Genomic DNA, 21606 nt, shown 5'->3' with positions numbered 1-21606 from the left:
CAAAACACCTGTGAAGCCTTGCAAAATTGTTACAACCAATTACACGGGAAGATCGTCACCTTTTTTCCAAAATTTCTTCAGAAACAGCAGATCACTCTTGAAGGAGATCTCTTCATCCTTCCTGACCCCTTGGAGTGGATGCCACTATATTTCATTCTTGCCAATCTCCACGGTCAGGGAAGAGAAGAAGGGTTGAAAGTCTTGACTTGAAAGATGCTGAACCCTGGCTTGTCCTGTCCCTTTTCAATTACAATTTTTCACTTTGTCTTTAATTTTTAGATTATGATGAGAGATCTATTGATCTCTTAAGCTCTATAAATACTGAGAAGATCTACGTAGATTTTGAATGGTTCCATCCATAATTTAAAGCTTCTGCTCCTCAGGAGGACTCCAGAAATAGCCAAAGTGGATACAACCCCAGGTACTGGTTCTCGTGAGGGCTACAGAGACCACAGGCAGATAGCTCTGGAGCTCAGTACCATGTCAGTGGACCCTCCCTTGGAATTTGTGTCCCTGAGTGTGATAGAGTTGGACTCAGATGTGACCTTTCTACACATGCCTCTTCTGTGACTTTTAATGAACCTTTGGTTGATGCTAGCATTGGTGTATACCCAGGAGACTTGAATCTCTGGACTGTCCATGTGCCAGCTGGGCCCTGAACCTCAGCAGAGGTTCAACTCCTACTCTCTGGATATGCAGGTCAGCTAACAGGGAGGTGAAGATGGTCAATCACCACACCAGGGAACTGAGAGTGCCTACAACTGCAAGCAGGAGAATTGCATCCATCATCCATGTGGAATCTAGGCCCCCTCTCTGTATAGTGGACATCACCATCCCAGGGCCCACAGAATGGAGGAATAAAATATGATTTAGAGTGGATTTACTGATATTCTACTATAAAACTTTTGTGACTACTAATAGAAGAAATTGTATCACTGACGGGGAGAAAGTGGCCACAGTAGTTGCTGAGGGCAGGGAGTGGGAAGAAGAGATGTGATGAGGGGGCATTTTTGGGACTTTGGAGTTGTCCTAAATGATTGCAGGGTTAGATGCTGGACATTTTATATCCTGCCATAACCCACTGATTGTACCAGGGGAGAGTATGAACTACAGAGCATTATCCATGTGAAAAATAAAAGCTTCTGCTGCATAAATTGTTTTAACCAGAGGGATATTTTTTAATGGAACTATTTAAACGTGTTGATGCTTCTTATACATCTCAAATGGAAGTTCTATAATATTGAATTATTAAGCAGCACAATTAAAACTCTGAAATAAATTGTAATTTTTTTACAGAAGCCATTGAAGGGACATTGTGGCTATAAATTCAGTTACAAGTGCTAGAGTTTGGGGGAAGAATAAAGTTTGAAATTTGCATTTCCTTGAAGTGGTATTGGTTACTTTCAAGAAGGATGAAATATGATTATAATTGTGAAGCTTGGTTTTGTTTGGGCAAATTTTAAATTTTGGTATTTTTCACAGGTTTGTGGACAAGATTCCCTTTGCTGTGTAGCAAATGCTTTTACTGTTTAGCTGATGTTTGTTACCAGTGGCTCCGTCTGAGATGATAAGTGAAATGGCTATTGTTTCCCATCTAATACCAAACTTTATTTTTATTTCCACTACACCATGTTAAAAAAAGAAATGAAAAGAAAGCAAAGATCAAGATCCAAACCTCAAACTCTAATTTAATTTCCTAACTAGAATAAAGCCATGCTTTGCCATGATGTAAAAAGTCCTACGGAGGAAACATTCATTCTGACTACACAGTTGACTCCTGTTGCTGGGATTAGTAGTTGGAGCAAGATGCATTCCTATATTGAAGCTCAGGCAGGTAAAAACCAATCAGGACCAATCAGCATCAAGTGGTGAGAAATGGATTCTAAGGGCAACCTGCTTTTGTCCCAGGTCATCTATTGTTTTCATTTTTCTTTAAAGAGTTCTTTATTTTCACTGAAAATAGCAAGCTGACCAATGAAAAATTATCAACCAGTACATGGACTAGCTAAGAAAAGTATAGCTACAGTAGCTTTTAAAAATTATTTGGAAAAGAGGTTATGCATGGAGAATGATTTTTGTTAGTATTATTTCTGAAAGATGCAGATACCATGGGGAAATTTGCTGTCTTAACATAGTGCCATTCAGCTTGTACCTCTTCAGTTGCGTGATGTGTGGCTGAGTCAGGAAGCACTGGATGACACTTGCTGGTCAGCTTGAACTTGGAGAAATAACTCCATGTATTTGTTTGTTTATTTAAATTTGCAGCTGAATAAAAAGAATAGTTTGAGGGTATGATGGGAATTGTATTAGGGTTGAAAAATTTGATCAACAGAACATTTATCTATAAACTGGCAAGAAAAAGTTTTGTGCAGTCCCAAATCATTAATTTAGTTTTACTGTGGACTGAGTCATGGACTTTGCAGTGGATACAAGGTACATCTTTTCTACCTCAGCATGAAAACCCTGTGGCAGTGGGGCACTCCTGTCTTCTCAGCACAATTGGCCTGCTCCACTACAGCTAATTGTCATTAACATTGGGACTAATGCATGCTAAATGTACTAGATAGGCACGAGGCATGACTGTTTGGTTTTTGGTCTTTGCAGTAGCCCTGCATCCTAAGAACAGTATGATGAAAACATTAAAAAATCCCCATGAAAAGCATTTTCTAATTTGGCTCATTTAAGATTACTAATAGAGACATGAAAGCAAGCATTCAGCTACTCTCTTTTCTCTTTTGCTCTTACATGATGGCTTACCAGGGAGATGGGCAAAGAATCTGTGTTGGGGATTGGTGGAGCGGTGATGCTTGTTGCTAATGCTTTTTGTTCATCCATGTAATCTAGTTATCATTTCATACTGTGACTTTTATTTATTTACTTATTTTTTATGGCTTTCTTTAACATAGGCAATCTAATAAAGAGAAGACCTTTTCTTTGGTTCTCCTGCTTCATCTTACGTTAGCCATTTGTATACTTATAAGCATTGTTGGTGTAAGAATTACTCCTTTTTTTTCCCCAAAGATTTATTTATTTAATTCCACCCCTCTCATCTGCTCTTTGTGTCCATTCACTATATTCTTCTCTGTCTGCTTGTATTCTCATCAGGCAGCACTGGGGATCTGTGTCTCTTTTTGTTGCGTCATCTTGCTGCATCAGCTCTCTGTGTTTGTCACACCACTCCTGGAGGGGCTGTGGTTTTGCTCCGGGCGGCTCTCCTTGCGCAGGGGCCACTCCTTGCTTGGGGACACCCTTACACAGGGAAATCCCTGAGTCGGCTGGCACTCCCTGCCGACAGCAGCACTGTGTGTGAGCCAGCGCACCACACAAGCCAGAAGGCCCTGGGTATCGAACCCTTGGACCTCTGATATGGTAGGCGGATGCTTTCTCTGTTGAGCCACATCTGCTTCCCAAGAATTACTCTTTTAAAAGCTTTCAAATTGTGTTTGAGTCCAGCTTGTTGAAATCCCAGCTAGAGGTACTCCTATTCCTTACCTTAGGAATACCAAATAAGATGCACTTTGGGATATTTACGTTTTAGTTCTTTGCAGATATCAGTGTGATCTCAGTACACCATTATGTAATGAGAAAAAATTAGGCATGTTTATGACTAGGCAAAAGTTCTTGGCAAAGAGAAGTTCTGTCTTGTTCAGTCAGTTACTGAAATGGAACTGAGTTTTCTTTTATTAGGTATGTCTTTGAAGTTGAAATGACTCAGTAGTCACCTATGAGCATTAGTGTAGTGAGTTCTTGGAAGACTTTGGGCTCCCATGGAGGCAGTTTATGAAGCAAATGTGTAGTGAGCACAGGTATGTTGTGACTTTTCTGACCATGGAGCAGGTGGTGGCTTGGTATATGGGAGTGCAGCAGGTAAACCATGAGGTGTCGAAGGGAAACTTGGGTACTCAGTCAATCCAGTTATAAATGTCTGCTTTTCATATGTCCTTCTGTTTTTTCTGTGTGCATTTAAATTACTATCAGTCTTACAAACAAAAAAGGTAAGAAAAGGAGTCCACATAGTTAATTTTAGAATTTTTAAAGAAGTTGGGTAGGGAAAAGTTCCAAGTGTGGGGTGACCATCACTTTGGTTTCTCAAAGCTTTCCTCTTGCTGACTGCCTTTACTAACGAATCAATGGCTTGTCTTTATGTAAAGCTTCATTCCTTTGATAGAGCTTATGAACTTTGCACTGGCACAAGAATGTGTAAAGCTCTGCTCTGCGAAGTCAATAAAATTCCTGTGCCCTTCAGACATCCCTGGCTGTGAGACTGTTAATGTTCCTACCTCCGTTGCCTTGTTATCAGTACTCCACATCATCCTTGGCTCTGAGGTGAGATGCCCTTCACCACGTGCAGGAATGACGCTGGCTACTGCCCCGTTCCAGCACACCCTAAAACTACCTCCATGCTTTTTTTTTTTTAAGATTTATTATATTTATTTATTTCTCCCCACTCCCTCATTGTTTGCATTCATTGTGTCTGTTTGTTGTGTGCTGGTCTTCTCTTTCTGGGAGGCACTAGGAACCCAGGACCTCCCGTGCAGAAGGGAGACACCTAGTCACCTGAGCCACCTCTGCTCCCTGCTTTATTGCATCTCTCATTATGTTTCCTCGTTGTGTCTCTTGGTTGCATCATCTCACTGCGTCATCTTACTGCATCAGCTTACCATATCAGCCCATCGTGTCAGCTTGCTGTCTTGTGCGTCTTCTCCAGGAGGCACTAGGAACCAAACCCAGATCTCCCATGTGACAGACGGGAGCTCAATTGCCTGAGTCACATCTGCTTCCCTACCTCCATACTTTATTTCTCTACCAGGTTTTCTGGCATCTTTTTCTAGCATTCATGCTAAGGAGAAGCCCAGGGATGGCCCTTGAGGTTACTTACATCTTAAAGAATATGTGATCTATGTTACTTGCTAGAACTGGCCCTGGAACAGTTGAACTATTGCCATATTTTTCATATAACGATTATGCCTAACCATAAAATGATGGAAGTGCTAATAACACTTCCTATTTGTTAGCATGTTTTCCTCCCCAGATCTCAAAGGAGTTGGCCACAATGAGGCTGGAGTCCCAGCCTGCGTTTCTATTCTTTTCTAATTCCTAAAATGTAATGTTGCATGAGACTTTCACTTGTTACCCTCTCTTTTTCTTTAGGTTCTCCTAAAAACGGGAAAATACTGTTTGCTCTTATCGTCCCCATTTCTCATTTACTGAGAATAAGGCATATCTCATCTAAGTATTTGACCTAGGATTATGTTATCATCAACCATGCAGCCAAAAGCAGAACTCTGGATTCTTCCTCAGCTTCATTTTATGACTGAGCCATAATTTCTCTCCTTTTTACCTGTACTTACAATAGTACCAAAGAAAACACATTTCCAGGTATCGAAAAATATTTCCCATGTCTCCTCTTCAGTATTCCAGTGTTAGGATTTACACTGGATTTATTGTCTGAAGTAAAGTTTCAGGGCCAGTTATAAACATGATCTGCTGCCGTATTATTCCTGATTTGACTGCTATCCCAGGAGGTGATGCATAGTTGAAGAAAGATTATAATGAATACAGCCCCTATTTTCTTTTTGCCCTTCTCAATTTGATTTAACAGTTTGTTTTCTGCCAGGAAATTTCATGAATGAGCAAATGTTAATAAGCCAGATTTTTTTCCTTGAGAGTAATAAATTTAACAAAATATCTTCCCAAAGTGGATTCAGTTAGACTATGTTAATACTTGGGTGAGTATTTCCTGAACTTACAGGAGGAAGCAACTCTGATTATTCCGTAAACGATGGCATTCCTCTAAAACTTGGCTCCTGCAGTCTGAATCTATTTAATGCTTTGAAACAAATCTTCCATAATTTCTTATGTTAGTGACTGTTGTAAGAACTTGTGGAGGATTCTATAAAAACCAAAAGAATTGACTGTTCTGCTTTTAAAAATACCAAACTAAGGATGAACTTTCTGAGAGTGGCACGTTTTCTCCCTTCAGAATAACAAAAGTGAAAGTTGCATTTTGACCAGTTTTGCTTAGTCTTCTCAGTGAAAATGTGAGATCCACCCTTTGTGCTGGCACGCACGGACAAAGCAGTTTTCTTGTTTTGTGTCCCCACACGTGAGCCGTGGCATGCACACACATGCCACACATAAAGAGTCCATTCTTGCTCACACACAGCCAAAGGAGGCTGGCCACTGCGGGCTTTTCAGCTCAGTGGAAATTGGCAGCCTTTCTTCTCCTGTAAACAACAGCCTGACGTCACCCCATGCAGCAGCGGTAGCAGACCCACTTCAGAGTCTCCACGGGCAGAACTGTTAGGTTAAAGTCCCAGCACTGGCTTTGATCGTCTTCGGTCACACTTGAGTAAATGCAATGCAGAGAAGTTTGTTGGTGTCAGAAATTCCAGGGTAGCCCTTAAAACTCTTTTTAAAAAGTACTCATCCATACATTTTCACATATAATTCTAACAACAAACGTGTGATGAGCAAGGGCCTTGTGGTCATTCCCATTTTAGAAATGAGCTAACTTAAGTTCAGAGAATTGAAAAAGTTAGTGAGCTGTGGAGGTGTGACTGAAATTCAGGTCTTCTAAACACTTTCTTTGCACTATATTAAATGACTTTGTTAGAATAGTAATCATTAATTGTTCTATTCTGTTACTTCCTCTCCCATCTAAAATATGTGGGATGATGATTTACAAATTGTTCCCCCCAATCAAGACATTTGTGCATTAAAACCAGATACAGTCTTGTTGGATTCGGAAACTCTTAAACGACAAGGTAACCAGCTCCCTCCCTTGCCTCAAGAGAAGCTTTTTGAAAAATCTAGCAGAAACCTACACTTACCAGCTTTTAATTGGAAGGATTTATCAGTATCTGGTTCCTCACATAGCAAACTAAAGAGATGATCCTGTTGTTGATTTTGCCCCTGAAAGCTATGTAAAATTTAGAGAATGAATGATCCTAATTCTTTTGTGTTGTTACCTGGAAGGCCAAAAGCAAAAGTTACCTGGAAGGCTGTTCTATTAGGCAGAAATCTGAATTTTACTGGGGAGGGAGGAGGTGGGAAGAGCTGAAGAGCGACTTGGCTAAAATATAAGTTATTTGTTACATAAAATAATTGTCTTATGTGCTCGCTTCTAGTTTACGTTCAGGTAATTAAAAAAGAAGAGTGAAAAAAGGGCAATTGCCTTCCATGGTTTATAATAGCAGATATGGTTTGGGAATACTTCAGGTTGTAGATAACTCTTGTTTTTCTGTTTGTGACCCTGAGGTTGGTTTTTGAGTGTGCATTAAGAATAGGCAGGACTGGTGTTAGACATGTGTGGGTTCTCCACAGTCAATTACGTGGACCTTAACTTCTTTGCTAAGCAGTTCTACACAATGCCAGCTTACTTGAATTTGAGGTTTGTGTTTAGAGAATGCAGATAAATGTTGATGTTCAATGTGTTAATAATGTCTATATTAAAGAGGCAAAAATAATTTAAAAAATAAATTCATTTTTGAAAATGCTCTTAGGCACTCAAAAATGACTTTTAAATAAAGCACTGATAATCAGAAGTTATCTATAGTTCACAACCTTAATAAGTTAGCATTTATACAGTATATGAGTAAAATATAACCAAGAAAAAAAGTGCATTTTGGGTAAAAGAAACATTTTATTGAATAATGAAAAAATGAACCAAGAAAGCTGTTTATCTTGCATTTTACTTCATTAAATTGGAAAAAGTTTTTTTTCTTCAAAAGATACCACCGGTTTTTAAAATTACAGGATGAATAGAGGTGAAGTACATAAAATCTGCTTTAATAACAAAAACAAGTTACTACCTTCTCACCATCTTTCGATCTTTCTCTGAGTGACAAAAGAATAAGGAGCAAGTAACAGCTGCTGGCCAAAGCTTCTCACTTCCGTTCTGCAGTCGTCTCAAAGTCTGGGCCTGCTGCTGGAGCTGCGATTGCAGTGTGCCGCCTGTGCAGTGTGTGGTCCATGCAGCAAGTGGCCTGGCCAGTACAGTGAGCAGTGAGTGGCCCCTGGCATGGGCTGGGGTGGGCTTTCCTGCCCTAACCTCAGGGAAGCCCACATTGTTGGAAGAAATTGATGGAATGAATTTGGGTCAGCTGTCAAAAACAGCTAGCTCACTTGACAAAGGTCTATGCAGCACCTTTCTACCATGGATCTCACTGCCCTCATAGCAGACCAAAGATGGAGGCAAAATATTATAAAGGGTGCATATATGAACTATCCTGAAGAGACTTTGAGGGTCCCACCTCCATTCATTGTGTATCTTTTTTTTTTTAAATTAATTTCTTGAAGTATATCACTCATACATAAACAATAAGTGTATAATAATAGTTGTGAACTTACTGTGTATCCTTTTATATGTCTACCCTGTGGCTTTTTATGAGTTGTGCAAATTTTCCCTCTCATGTGATATGCAGAGGGTGGGGGAGTTCCGTAGATTTGAGGGCAAGAACCTGGTTCATTTTCAATCAGGACTGAAATTTTTAGTTCATTGCTTCAGACTCCAATACTTTAGGAGAAAAATGGGCATTGCATATGTATTGCTTTTGCAAGTGTCAGAAGTTTTACCTGCTAGGCTAATTTAGGGGAAAAAAATGGGACTTATTGGCTAACAGAATCCAGAATTAAGTTTTTAAAAAAATTACTGAGGACCTCAAATAATGTTTATTTATTTGGATTAGAGCTATCCACGTTTACCATATTAGAAAATAAAATGGAGAAATTAAATTTTCATTCATTAAAAACCCATTACATGTTAATATAAATAACATTTTTTATGAAAAAAATTTCAGATTAGTGGAGTGGTATTGTTTTACATTTTTGCAAATCTCTTTAATGTCTGGCTTAATAAAAGACAGCTGGATTCTCATATCTGCTTTTGCATTCAATCTGTTGTGATACTGTATATTGTTTTGGTTGAAGTAAAAAGAAAATTTGGCCTCACCCAGATATGTAGTTGGAAAAAGGAGAAGTATTTTAATAACCTTTTCAGAAAATTGTGGATATTCTTCTTGATACTACACAAAAACTTGACAAATGGCAGTTTCTTAAAGCTTGCTTGCAATGTGAAATCTGAAACTGTGAAAATTAACTTTTAGTACTCTGTCACATTGAAATCTGGTTTACCTTGTACTTTGAATAGATTTTTCTCTTGCATGATACATCATACATTGATCATTTGGAAAATATTGGTTCACTGAGTTAGTGCAGATCTTCTAATTGTTGACATCTTTCATTGTACAGTTATTAAAATACCACACTCTTTACTCTCACCACTGATCTCACCAGAAAAGCCTTTAAGTGTTGGGAAGCTGTCATACTCATAGTGGCAGGTACAAGTTTTCCAAAATTCTAATTTTTACTTGAAAGCCTGAATTTTGTCACTGGCTCCAAACACTGTGAGCTATTTTTCTGTAAATGACAGGCTCCCTGTCTGCCACATACTCAAGTCTAAATAACCATAGTTTGTCTGACTGTCATTCTTTCATGTAAAAATGGTGTGCTATGAAAAAGCCAAAGCTGCTTCTTCAGCTCAAAGGCAAACAATTGCCCTAGTGCTTTTCATTCAGGCAACCTTTGAACCTTGGTATACAACATCTACTTTATGTGTACTGTCCCATTTTGTCACACAGAATATTCGAAGGACCTTTTAAAGTGAAACTGGCATATTTATTTAGTATGTGGAGGGGAAGAACACAGTGACCTGCTATTACAGTTTGGTGTTACTGCCTTTTTTCTTGCTAAGGCACCAGCAATTTTACCTACCTAAATGGCAAATAACATCTTAGAATTATTGTGGGGAATGGACGTAGCTCAGTGTGGTTGAGTGCCTGCTTCACATGTTTGAGTCCTGGGCTCAATTCTTGGTATGTCTCCAAAAAAAATAATTATTATGATGATAGTATAGTTTGGACTTTTGGGGACTCCACACCATCCCCACTCCAGGATTCGGGAACCCTGGGGGGGGGGGGCGGGTCAAGACCACACTTTAAGAACCACTGCCCCAGGGGGTGCATGCTCCTGTGTGACAGGATTCATGTGTGGAAATATGGGGGAGCAGAGGGGAGGGCACATGGGGGGTTGCTTCTGAGCTGCTAATGAAGTTCTATTTCTTGACCTAGGTGGGGACATTTATTCTACAATATGCTTATCTGTCCACTTACTTTTATGTGCTTTTCTGTATGTCTATAACACTTTTAAGTCTTCAGACTTAAAATTTAGATTGTCTGAGATTTATGCACATTGTTAGCTGCTGGTTTAGTGATGCAAATGGTGTTGGGAAGGGAGAACACATCCTCTCAGGCTTTCCTTTTTGCTTAATGTGTGATCTGTCTGTTAACCTTTTCAGCATTTTTGGCTGTGGTTCCTTTGGTTATATTTCAGTTGAGGTAGGAATTCAAGTACTTCTACATGCATTTCCCCCTCAGAGTTACTGACATGTCTAAAGGCAGTGAAAATTACATGGAGGAACTTTTTTTTTTTCCTAAACTTTGTGTATGCTCATAAATTTAAGACTTAGGAACCTTACCATAGAGGCTATTCCCATATCCTTACTTTTATAAGGGAAAGAAAGTGAAGTGTGACTTGCATTAGGATGCAAAGTGGAGAAATAAACCATTTCTGTCTTACTTTGCTATTATGAAATCATAAAACGCTGGTGGCTCTGTAAGTGAAATAAGGAATGGTAATAAGATTTTGATATTACTGCGTTATCTTACTTTTGGTGATGCTTTTAGAATTTTAGAACACTTTCACTTTAGTTTTCTCATTTTATCTCCAAAATACTATGAAATAAGCATATAACAACTATTAATATTTCCAGTGCTTGCTTTGGCAGCACATATACTAAAATTGGAACGATACAGAGAAGATTAGTGTGGCCCCTGCTCAAGAATGACACGCAAATTTGTGAAGCGTTCCATATTAAAAAATAATAATATTTCCATTTCATAAATGAAAAAACTGAGGGACAGAAAAGATCAGTGTCTTACTAGACTTGACTAGTCTAGATATCCCCCTAAGCTTATTTAACTGTAAGGAATTCAAGATACTTATCAAATTCTAGACATTTTTGTCCTTGCCTGGCTGCTCTGTTTGCTACAAACCAAGCTCTCTACTTTTGGTGAGGAACCTGGGTCTCTTCTTTATGAGTGTCAGCATCACCTCTTGTGCTTCCTTCTGTTCTGAGATTTGGAATAAGAACATTTAATAAATCCAAACTAAATTAAATTTCAATTTTGTCAGAGACTGAGCATATTGAGGTGTGCATTCTATGCTACTAATCATAGCCTTCAACATGAACCCTTGTGCCACGCATAAGAGGGATTTTATTGTCCATCTACCAGCTGCCGCAATGACTGGAAGGTGGTAGAGTTGGGCTGTGAATAAACCAATTAACTTTTAGATATACCTGTTCTATGAACAGGAATATCCTCTTGTTCCTTAGCAGAATTTCACACACTTGGGGTTTTGTGTGTGCACTAAGAGAAAAGAATTATTTTAGTTTGGTTGCAAAAGGTTAGGCAAAGATTGCCTGGACTGTGGAGGGTAAACAGAATGGCATGCTCGTCGAACTAGCTCTGATTTAAATGGACATATAAATGTCTTCACAAAACTGGGCTAAGAATCTCTGGCAATAGACTGAAGTGATTTGAAATGAAATAAAGTAAGGCCCTATGTATAGTTTTTCTAGCCTAATCTTTTTAATTTTTTACCAAGTAAGCTTTATCTTTGTTAAAAGTTCATGTCCCTGAGTGAATAAAAACTTTTTGGATTTTAGGCCATGCATTTCATTTAAGTACTTTTGACATTAAATCCTATCAGAATTAAAGTCTTAATCCAAGCTTTTCACAAGTAAAATATAGCAGAAATCTAATAAATGAAACTACTAATTGTTATCCTAATATATTTCAAATAGAGCAGTCTCTAATTGTAGCATCCCTTACAAATAAATTGCTGCTGCTCTTTGGACTAAGCAGACCCAGATGCTCCTGCCACAGAAGATAATTGTCAGTGCTTGTAGAAAATCTGAAGTGAAAAAAAAAAAAAAAAAAAATTCTGCTGGTCATAGTGTAGGAAGGAAGAATTATGGAAATGGTAACCAGGGGATCAAGTCCCAGACACAGAGCCCATCTGGCCATACAGTAGCACTTTCTAGCCTCACTGCCAGAGATCTTTTTCTTACTTATCCTTGTCAAATGCTACTAAAAAGAGCAACAACTTTGGGGTGACTCTTTAACATAAAAACAAAGTGGTTAAGAGCATGAGCTTTGGAGTTGAGACTTGAAACTTGAAATGGTATGTTACCACCTCTCAGCTGTATGACCTTTAGGCAGGTTGCTTAACTTTTATTTTGTCTTCTGTGACTGGAGATAATTGTATCCACCTCATAGAGTTAGTCTAAGGATTAAGTTGAGATCTGGATATGTACAACATACATGATCCCATACCTAGGACGTGGTAAGCTCTCAGTATATATGAGACATGGTAAGCTCTTACTATGTATGCAGCTAATCAACTTAAAGGTTCAGCAGTGATCCATACAGTGTAAATTGTTTTTATGTTCCAAATACCTCACTGAAATCTAGTCATTGGAGAAACTGAAGTTTTGAGAGGATGGTACTGTAGGGGATTTAATAACGTGGAGATGCTAGGGAGAAGAGAAGATCTAGATAAGAAACTCATTTAGCTCATCATCATGGTCTAGGGAAATGGGAAGGGAAATACTAAAAAGTGGGAGTCGGTGCATTCTTCCCCCAGAAAGGGGTGAATATTCCCTCTCCTTCTTCCCTGTTAAACCACATACTCATAGTTGCTAGGACCCCCAAGGAACCATGCTATTAATACTGTAGCTGCCCTGTGGCTGCACATTCATTCACCTGCAGAGCTTAAAAAAAAATCAAACAAACCCTACAAGTCACTTAAAAAAAAAAAAGGAAAAAACAAAAGCCATACAAAACAAAACAGTACCATGCTTGGGCCTGCCCCAGTCGCTCAAATCTGAATCCTGATGTGGTAAGACTCAGAAGATTCCGAAGTAGCTGATGTGCAACCTGGTTTGGGAATCATTTGAGCTACATGTGGTTAAGTATGTTTCTAAAGGCTTGCCTGGAAATGGCCCCAGTTCTAAACAAATGGGAACTTTTTCCACACACTAACATACCAGTGGAGACTTAACTTCACCAAAACTTAGTCCTTTGTTGTTCCATCTATCATGAGGGGTCCAGAGGAGACACTATTGTCAGTGATTTTAAGGTGGAGAGATAAGATTTATTCACAAATAATTATAAAATATCCAAAATATCATCAATGCCATAACAGAAGAACAAATTTGGGTGACAATTTAGGGGAAGGACAGGGTATCTCATTAGTGCTAGCAGGGAAGGCTGTTTGGAGCAAGTGCTGTTTGTACTGGACCTTAAAGAATGGTTAGAGTTTTGAACCATGAGGATGAAGAAGAGAAAGGCATTTCAGAGAGAATGAATGTTGAAAGAAAGAACTTGGAGATGGAAAAGCTCAAGGCACTATAGGAGTAGTTACCTGTTCTGTGTGGTTGAAGCAGAGAGGTGCGAAAGGGAACGGTCCTACACATAAAGAGGAAATAATAGATGGACCAGATCAGGGAGAGACTTGATGGTCATGCTGAGGAATTTGGCAGGTTATTACAGCTTTTAAAGAGGGAGTGACATATAGATAGATCTCTGTATTTTAGGGCTTTTGAGGGGAGAGGCCTGGAAGTGGATATGTTTTCACGGACATAGTCTTTTTCTGAAGAAAAGAGGCTGTTTGAAGAATGAAGACTAGAGCTTGTTGAACAATGAACAATAGTGGTGGGATGACAGGAAAGAGAATGGGAAATCAGGGAGGGAGAGGCGGCTGGATCAGAGGGAGGAAACTCATTCTTTTACTGGACCTATTGTTGGCCAATGCCTCCAGGTTATTCTGCAAGATCTACATGGGCCCATTTAAAATCACTGTTTGGATTATTCTTTTTTTTTTTTTTTAGATTTATTTTATTTCTTTCTTTCTCTCCCCTTCCCTCCCCCTCCCCCCCCCCGCCCCGCGCCGTTGTCTGTTCTCTGTGTCTATTTGTTGCGTTGTCTTCTTTGTCCGCTTCTGTTGTTGTCAGCAGCACGGGAATCTGTGTTTCTTTTTGTTGCGTCATCTTGTTGTGTCAGCTCTCCCCGTGTGCGGCACCATTCCTGGGCAGGCTGCACTTTCTTTCGCGCTGGGCGGCTCTCCTTATGGGGTGCACTCCTTGAGCATGGGGCTCCCCTACGCGGGGGACACCCCCGCATGGCACAGCACTCCTTGTGCACTTCAGCCCTGCGCATGGGCCAGCTCCACACGGGTCAAGGAGGCCCGGGGTTTGAACCGTGGACCTCCCATGTGGTAGACGGTCGCTCTAACCACTGGGTCAAGTCCACTTCCCTGGATTAATCTTTTTTTTTTTAAAGATTTATTTATTTATTTAATTCCCCCCCTCCCCCGGTTGTCTGTTCTCTGTGTCTATTTGCTGCGTCTTGTTACTTTGTCCGCTTCTGTTGTCATCAGCGGCACGGGAAGTGTGGGCGGCGCCATTCCTGGGCAGGCTGCACTTCCTTTTGCGCTGGGTGGCTCTCCTTATGGGAGGCACTCCTTGCGCGTGGGGCTCCCCTACGCAGGGGACACCTCTGCGTGGCATGGCACTCCTTGCGCACATCAGCACTACGCATGGGCCAGCTGCACATGGGTCAAGGAGGCTCAGGATTTGAACCGCGGACCTCCCATGTGGTAGACGGACGCCCTAACCACTGGGCCAAGTCCGTTTCCCTCTGGGCGAATCTTAAAAGATGTGAAAGAGCAGAGAGTAGCTGGAAAATTTTTTGAAAAATGACTTTTTTCCTGTGATTTTTTTTGTTGTTGTTGCTGAAATTGAGTCTAGTATTGGAAAATGTATTTAAGATAAGGAGTATTTTTTCATTTAAAAATTTTTATTGAAGTTTATCATTCATATGTGAACATACATAAATAATAAGTATATAGTAAAAGTTGTGAACTTAGCAGAACAAACATGCTAATATAAGGTGTTTTTGTTGTAACCCTTTCCTAACTGCTGATACCTCCCAACTTATTTCTAAAAACCTGGCAGTAGGAAGACTTCTCTGGAAAACTGTCTGCAGCTCTTATTTCTTTCAATCTCATTCTCTCTTAGTCAGACATTTCTTTATCTAATGACCCAAATAAAATGAACTGTTTTGGAGAATCTGAATGCATTTCCACCATGGAGCACAGAGAAAAACTTGATTTAGCAGTAGGAAGGTTTTGGCATAAGTCAGTCCCCGCGGCTACTGGCTCTGTTGTGCAGACATCCAGGCAGGGGCGTGTGTAGGAGCCCGGCGCCTGCTTTTGCCTGGGTCAGCCCTAAATGCAGTCTTGGGGAGGGGTGGCTATATATGTTCCTTCCAGTTAATGTAGATATTAAGAATGAGAAGAAAACTACTGCTGGTGCTGCCTTAGAAAAGAGGCTAGTTAGGCATAGCCATATGTGGCAAAAGTTATAATCAGTAAGGTAGGAGTGGGAAGGCGGCTTTCCCTTAGGAAGTTTCTTCTTCTTTAAAGAAATTGAAAAGTAGATATAAAGTCATTTAAAAGACACTTGAACACCATTAACTTTCTTTATTTTAAAAAGACACCTATTCACAAACATTAGCACTATTTTTATTTTTGCTACTTGCCTTATTCCATATATGTGTGTTTTCATATAGGTATGAATAATATGTGTGGAACTATGTGTTCTGCTATATACACTTAAAATATAATTACTTTCTTGTATTTCTATTGTACTTCTTTCTACTTTCTTGTATTTCTATTGTATTTTTTCAGCTTCTAAACAATTTTTTTTCTTTTGTAAACATATATATCACTGAAATTATGGCTAAATCCAAACCAAATAGATTTATGATTATACTTAATTTAATATTATAAATAGTTGATTGTTATTTTTGTAAATCATAATTTATCTTAATTTATTAGATTTATTAGATTGTTTCTTATTTTCAGTTACTAGAGAAACACTGCACTGTGTATTTTTTTTTTAATTGCCTTTCCCCCCTTGTGACTTGCTTGTGTCTGCTTTCTGTGTCCATTCGCTGCTCACTTTTCAGCGTTTTTTTTTTTTCTTGTCTCCCTTTTTGTTGTGTCACCTTGCTGAGTCGGTTCTCCACAGCACTTGCTGGCTGGGCGACACTGCCTGGTGCCCGGGCCCGCGGCTTTCTACAGCATGGGGGCGAGCTTGCCTTCACAAGGAGGCCCCAGGACACGAACCCAGGGCCTCCCATATGGTAGAGGGGAGCCCAACTGATTGAGCCACAGCCGCTTGCCTTCACATGTCCTTTTAATTCTATTCAAGTATTTCCCTAGGAATAGACTTATTGAGTAAAAAAGTATAATATCTTTATGTGCTTGCCTCAGTTCCTTTCTGAAAATGAGTACTTACTTTATTTGCGCAATACTATAAAAATAATAAACCTAAAAAATATAAAGCTTTATTATTTTACCACAATTTGGATTTTTGTTTTTTTCTCTCAAATTGACAAAGCCTATTATTCCCTTAAATTTAGCATTATCTAATTACATTTATACCTTTAATATAAATTAAAAATAAATTCAGCTGATGAATTTATAATTATCTAAATAAGTGATATCCTTTATTGATTATGCCCCTCAAACCCCATATTATTATCTTCCCTTTTCATCAACATTTCCAGTAAGTTTATATCACTAGTTGGTTAAAACTCTAAATCCCTACAAAATCCTAGTTTTTCTTTTCTTCATAATGTGCTACATAACTCAATCAACTTGTGTATCAAGTGTGTCTCAGAGTTTACTTTACAAAATTTGATGTCTGTGCATACCCATGTATATATTTCTTTTGTTAATTTTAAAAAGGAACAGCCCAATTTTTATTTGAACTAGTATATATAGATCTTGACTATGAGACTATATTTTTCTGCAAACTTCAAATCATTTTATGCTCAGATAAGTCTTCTTACATGGGCTGATTTTCTGTATGTCTGATATACAGCCATGTTAAGGCTAAACTAAGTTTTGTGGCTTAACTAACCAGCCAGTTTCTGCCTTACTTTTCTTTCCCTTCTAGTCCTTCCTATTCATTACCCCCGATTAGTTTTCCTAAAATACTTCTTACTGAAAAATCTCTTGGACAATCCTTGATTGCAACTCCCAATTTCTAGGTGAATCAAGTATAAACTTTTCACATTGTCATTTAAGACCTGTGACCATGCAGGCTTGTGAGAACCACTGAGCAGGAGATGTAGTGTGCAACTTTGCTTCCCCACCCCAGATTTACCTCATCAGAAACCTCTGCGACAGGGGTTTTTAACTTGGGGTCAATAAGCTTGAGTTTAAACTAAAAAAAAATCATTATTCTTGTGGGAAGGTGTTGGTGCGGGTGTGATATATTTATTAAATAATACACAGTATAGTGTGGACTTAGTAAGGGTCCATGGTTTTCACCTGACTGGCAAAGGGGTCCATGGAACAAAAAAGATTAAGAACCCCTGCTCTTTGGAGAGACCCTCTGAACCCTTTCTCTTTTTAAAGCTCCCCGCTGAATCACCACGAGCACAGGTGAGGAGGTCTGGCACTAGAAATGGGTAGGCACACGTCAAGCACTGGCTCCGCTACTTACCAGTGCAGTGGTTTCCAGCAAAGATGTGGGCCTCTCAAAGACCAGGCTGCTTCTTCCGTGAAATGGAGCAAAGAGTATCTTGTGAGAACAATTGCAATTATGCATCCAGTAATAATTGTGTAATAATTGCTACAGAGTAAGCACTAAACAAATGTTAGCTGCAACTGTTGCAGTAATTGTAGTACTACTAGTATAAGCCAGAATCTTTGAATTCAGCAAAGACAGGCTCAAATCACAGCTCTGCACCTCCTCTCTCAAGATCTTATGCAGATAGGACTGAGTTCTTGAATCCTTAGTTTTCTCATCTACAAATATGGCTAATAATGCCTACCTTATTTGATAAAAGATATAAAAGCACATTGTCTGCCACATAGTAGGCACAAAATTATAGCAAACATTTTATTATGTGCCAGGCACTGTTCTAAGTTCTTCATGTTTTAATTACTCTTCCTACCAACCCCTACAAAGTGGTACTAATATTATCGTTATTTTACAGATGAAAAAACTAATAAGACAGAGGGGTTAAATGACTTGCACAATGTCACACAACTAAGAAACCACAGATTTGGACTCAGTTCAAACTCCAGAGCCCACATTGTGTGCTAAACTCATTATTATTGATGTATGCTATTCCCTCCTCCCCCCCTCCAATTTACACTAGCTCCCTTAGGATGATGGATAAATCTCCCCTACAGTACTTAGCCGTACTTCATGTAGAAGTCACAACAAATATGTGTTCAATTGAACGTAATAAATATATCTATTTCCCATAGTCATTTGAAGACTATTATTGACTTTACACTTCTAGGCAACTGTCCTATGGAAGACTGTCTTCCATCTTCAAATTGAGGATTCTGATTTGCCCTTGTAGATTCTTTCATAGTCCCTTTCTTCTGAATTTTAATAGGAGATGACCAATAGGCACATGAAAAGATGCTCAACATCATTAGCCACTAGGGAAAGGCAAACCAAAACCATAATGAGATACCACTTCATAGCCACTAGGATGATTCTTATTAAAAAAATAACAAGTGTGGGTGAGGACATGGGGAGACTGTAACTCTCTACATTGCTCATGGGAGTGTAAAAAGATGCAGCCTCTGTGGAAAACATTTTGTCAGTTTCTCAAAAAGTTAAGCATAGAATTACCATATGATCTGGTAATTCCACTCTTAGGCCTATACCCAGAGAACTGAAAACTGGAACTTAGATACTTGTACACAAATGTTCATAACAGCATTATCCACAGTATCCAAAAGTTAGAAGCACCAAGGTGATTGTGGACAGATGAATGGGTAAACAAAATGTGGTTTATCCATACAATGGAATGATATTCAACTATAAAAAGGAATAAAGTTCTAATCATGCCACAACATGGGTGAACCTTGGAAACATTATCCTGAATAAAATAAGCCAGATGCAAAAGGACAAATATTGTGTCATTCTACTTATATGAACTATCTAGAATAAGCAAATTCCTAGAGACAGAACGTAGATTCCAGGTTACCATGGGCTGGAGAAGGGGGAATGGGGAATTATTATTTAATAGGTATAGTTTCTGTTTGGGGTGATGAAAAAGTTTTGGTAATGGGTGATGGTGATGGTAGCACAACATTGTAAATGTAATTAATGCTACTGAATTGTATACTTAGAAATGGTTAAAATGGCAAATTTTATGTTATACGTATGTTATGAAATAAAAAAAGACAACATTTACCATTTGTGTTTGTTCTTTAAAAAAATGTCTATTCAGTTCTTTTGCTGATTTTTTAATCAGGTCATTTATCTTTTTATTGTTGGGCTGTAGGATCTCTGTATGTATCATAGATATTGGATCCTTGTCAGATGTGTGATTTCAAAATGTTTTCTCCCATTGAGTAAGCTCTTCAGAAAGTCCTTTGAGGTGCAGAAGTGTTTAATTTTGAGGTGGTTCCATTGATCTATTTTTTCATTTGTTTCTTGTGCTTTGGTTGTAAAGTTTAGGAGACCCTCACCTACTACATGTCTCGTAGATGTTTCCCTACATTATCTTGTATGAGTTTTATGGTCCTGGCTTTTGTGTTTAGATCTGTGATCCATTTTGAGTTGATTCATATATAGGGCATGAGATAGGGGTCCTCTTTCATTCTTTGATTATGGATATCTAGTTCTCCAAGCACCATTCATTGAAGAGACTCTTCTGTCCCAGAAAAGTAGACTTGGTAGGTGTGGCAGTTTGATGTTATTTTTGAATTAAAAACAAAATGAGATATTTAATTATGTTTGAGAACTGGTCTGTTCCTGGAGTAGTGCTTTTACAATTACTGAAATGCTGGAACAGTTTTCTAAATGGGTAAGGGGTATTTTTTGGAGGAATTGTGAGATGCTTGATGGGAAAGGCCTAGATTGCTTTGAAGAGACTGTTGGTAGGAATATGGATGCTAAAGAGACTTTTGATAAGACCTTAGAAGGAAATGATGAAACTATAATTAGAAACTGGAGGAAAGGCAATCCATGTTTAAATGTCGCAGAGACTATAGCAAGAAGATTGACTGCTGATATTGTATGGAAGGAAGAACTTAAAAATTATGAGCTTGGACATTTAGCCAAAGAGACTTCTAAACTAAATATGGAAAATGCAGCCTGGCTTCTCCATGCAGCTTATAGCAAAATGTTAGAGGAAAGAGATAAGCTTATAACTGAATTATTAGGCACAAAGAAACTGATTCTGGAAATTCCAAGCCTCTGGAAATCAAACCCCTCAGATGATAGTGCCCCATTTGAGGAATTAAACAAATTTGGAACTTTTAAGCCAAGATTGAAAATGCAGTTTTCTAGGAAAGACTTGTGGAAAATCCTACTGTCTGATAGCTTGGACCCCTGCTTCATGCATGCTAAACCAACAAGCTTTTTGTGAGAGCTGTATGAACAAAACCACCGTCAGCCTGGACTAAAAGAAATATGGACAGGGGAGAGAGAAGGGAAAACAGCTGTAAGAGGAAAAGTATGGAAGCTGGGGTCTGGAGTTAAGACAACTCCTTGGGCCAAGAGAGGAACCCCACCCGTGCGTACAGAGAGGGTGAGTTGGCCCCAGCAATTGAAGAGGGTGGCTGTTCCAGCCCTGTTCAGAGAGTTTTGCCACCCCAGGTTACAGAGAGGGTGGGGCACATTCCCCAAGGATTGGGGAAATTGAGGTCAACACCTCATAGGTCTGAGAAGGGTAGGCCTATCTCTCAAAGATTAGGGAAGGCCAGGTCACCAACTCATTGCTCTGAGAGTGTTGGGTCTCTACAGCAGATATTAGGGAGAATGTTGCCTCCACCTCACTGTAGTAAGGAGGTTGAAACTCTACCCCAGAGATTGTGTAAATTGTGGCCATTATGCCAACATTATTGGAGCCTGAGGTCTGGAGCTTGGTTGCCACCCAGCTGCTTGATGAGGATGGAACCAAGAAAATGGCCATTGGGCAAGCTTATAGAAAGGGTGGGATCCCATGAGACCCCAGGGAGAAGAAACCGTAATCTTAAGAATAACTCTCAGACTTTGAAATCTAATGAAGTATGCCCTGCAGGTTTTTGGAACTGTAGGGGACCATTGACTCGTGTTTCTCTCCAAAATTCTCCTTATGGTAATGCAAATGTTTATCCTTTTTCTGTCCCTTTGTGTTTTGGAAGCAGATAAATTGTTTTGTAAGTTTCACAGGTCTATAGCCAGAAGGGACTTTGCCCCAAGGCAAACTATGTCTTTAAACTGTAACTGGGATGTGGTTTTGTACATAACATTGTTACTGATTTAATGTGGTTTAAAAAAAAGTAGTGATATCTTTTTTGAAATTCAGATGGTGGAGTGTGGAAGTTTGATATTATTTATGAATTTTTAAAAAGATACTTGATTATGTTTGTAAACTGGTCTGTTCCTCTGGGCAT

General features: G+C 39.1%; 1 protein-coding gene and 1 non-coding gene across 2 annotated transcripts in view; both read left to right on the top strand.

Moving 5' to 3' along the window:
- Positions 1–21606, top strand: part of SERTAD2 (SERTA domain containing 2) — a 120327-nt gene that overhangs the window by 16996 nt on the left and 81725 nt on the right. The window lies entirely within an intron of this gene.
- LOC111765725 (U6 spliceosomal RNA) lies at positions 10831–10937 on the top strand. Its single transcript, XR_002797989.1, has one exon. It is a non-coding gene; the product is annotated as a U6 spliceosomal RNA (small nuclear RNA).

Source organism: Dasypus novemcinctus, chromosome 17, assembly GCF_030445035.2.
Source record: "Dasypus novemcinctus isolate mDasNov1 chromosome 17, mDasNov1.1.hap2, whole genome shotgun sequence".
Lineage (NCBI taxonomy): Eukaryota > Metazoa > Chordata > Mammalia > Cingulata > Dasypodidae > Dasypus > Dasypus novemcinctus.
The sequence above is the reverse complement of the archived record's forward strand: the minus strand, read 5'-3'. Positions and strand labels throughout refer to the sequence as shown.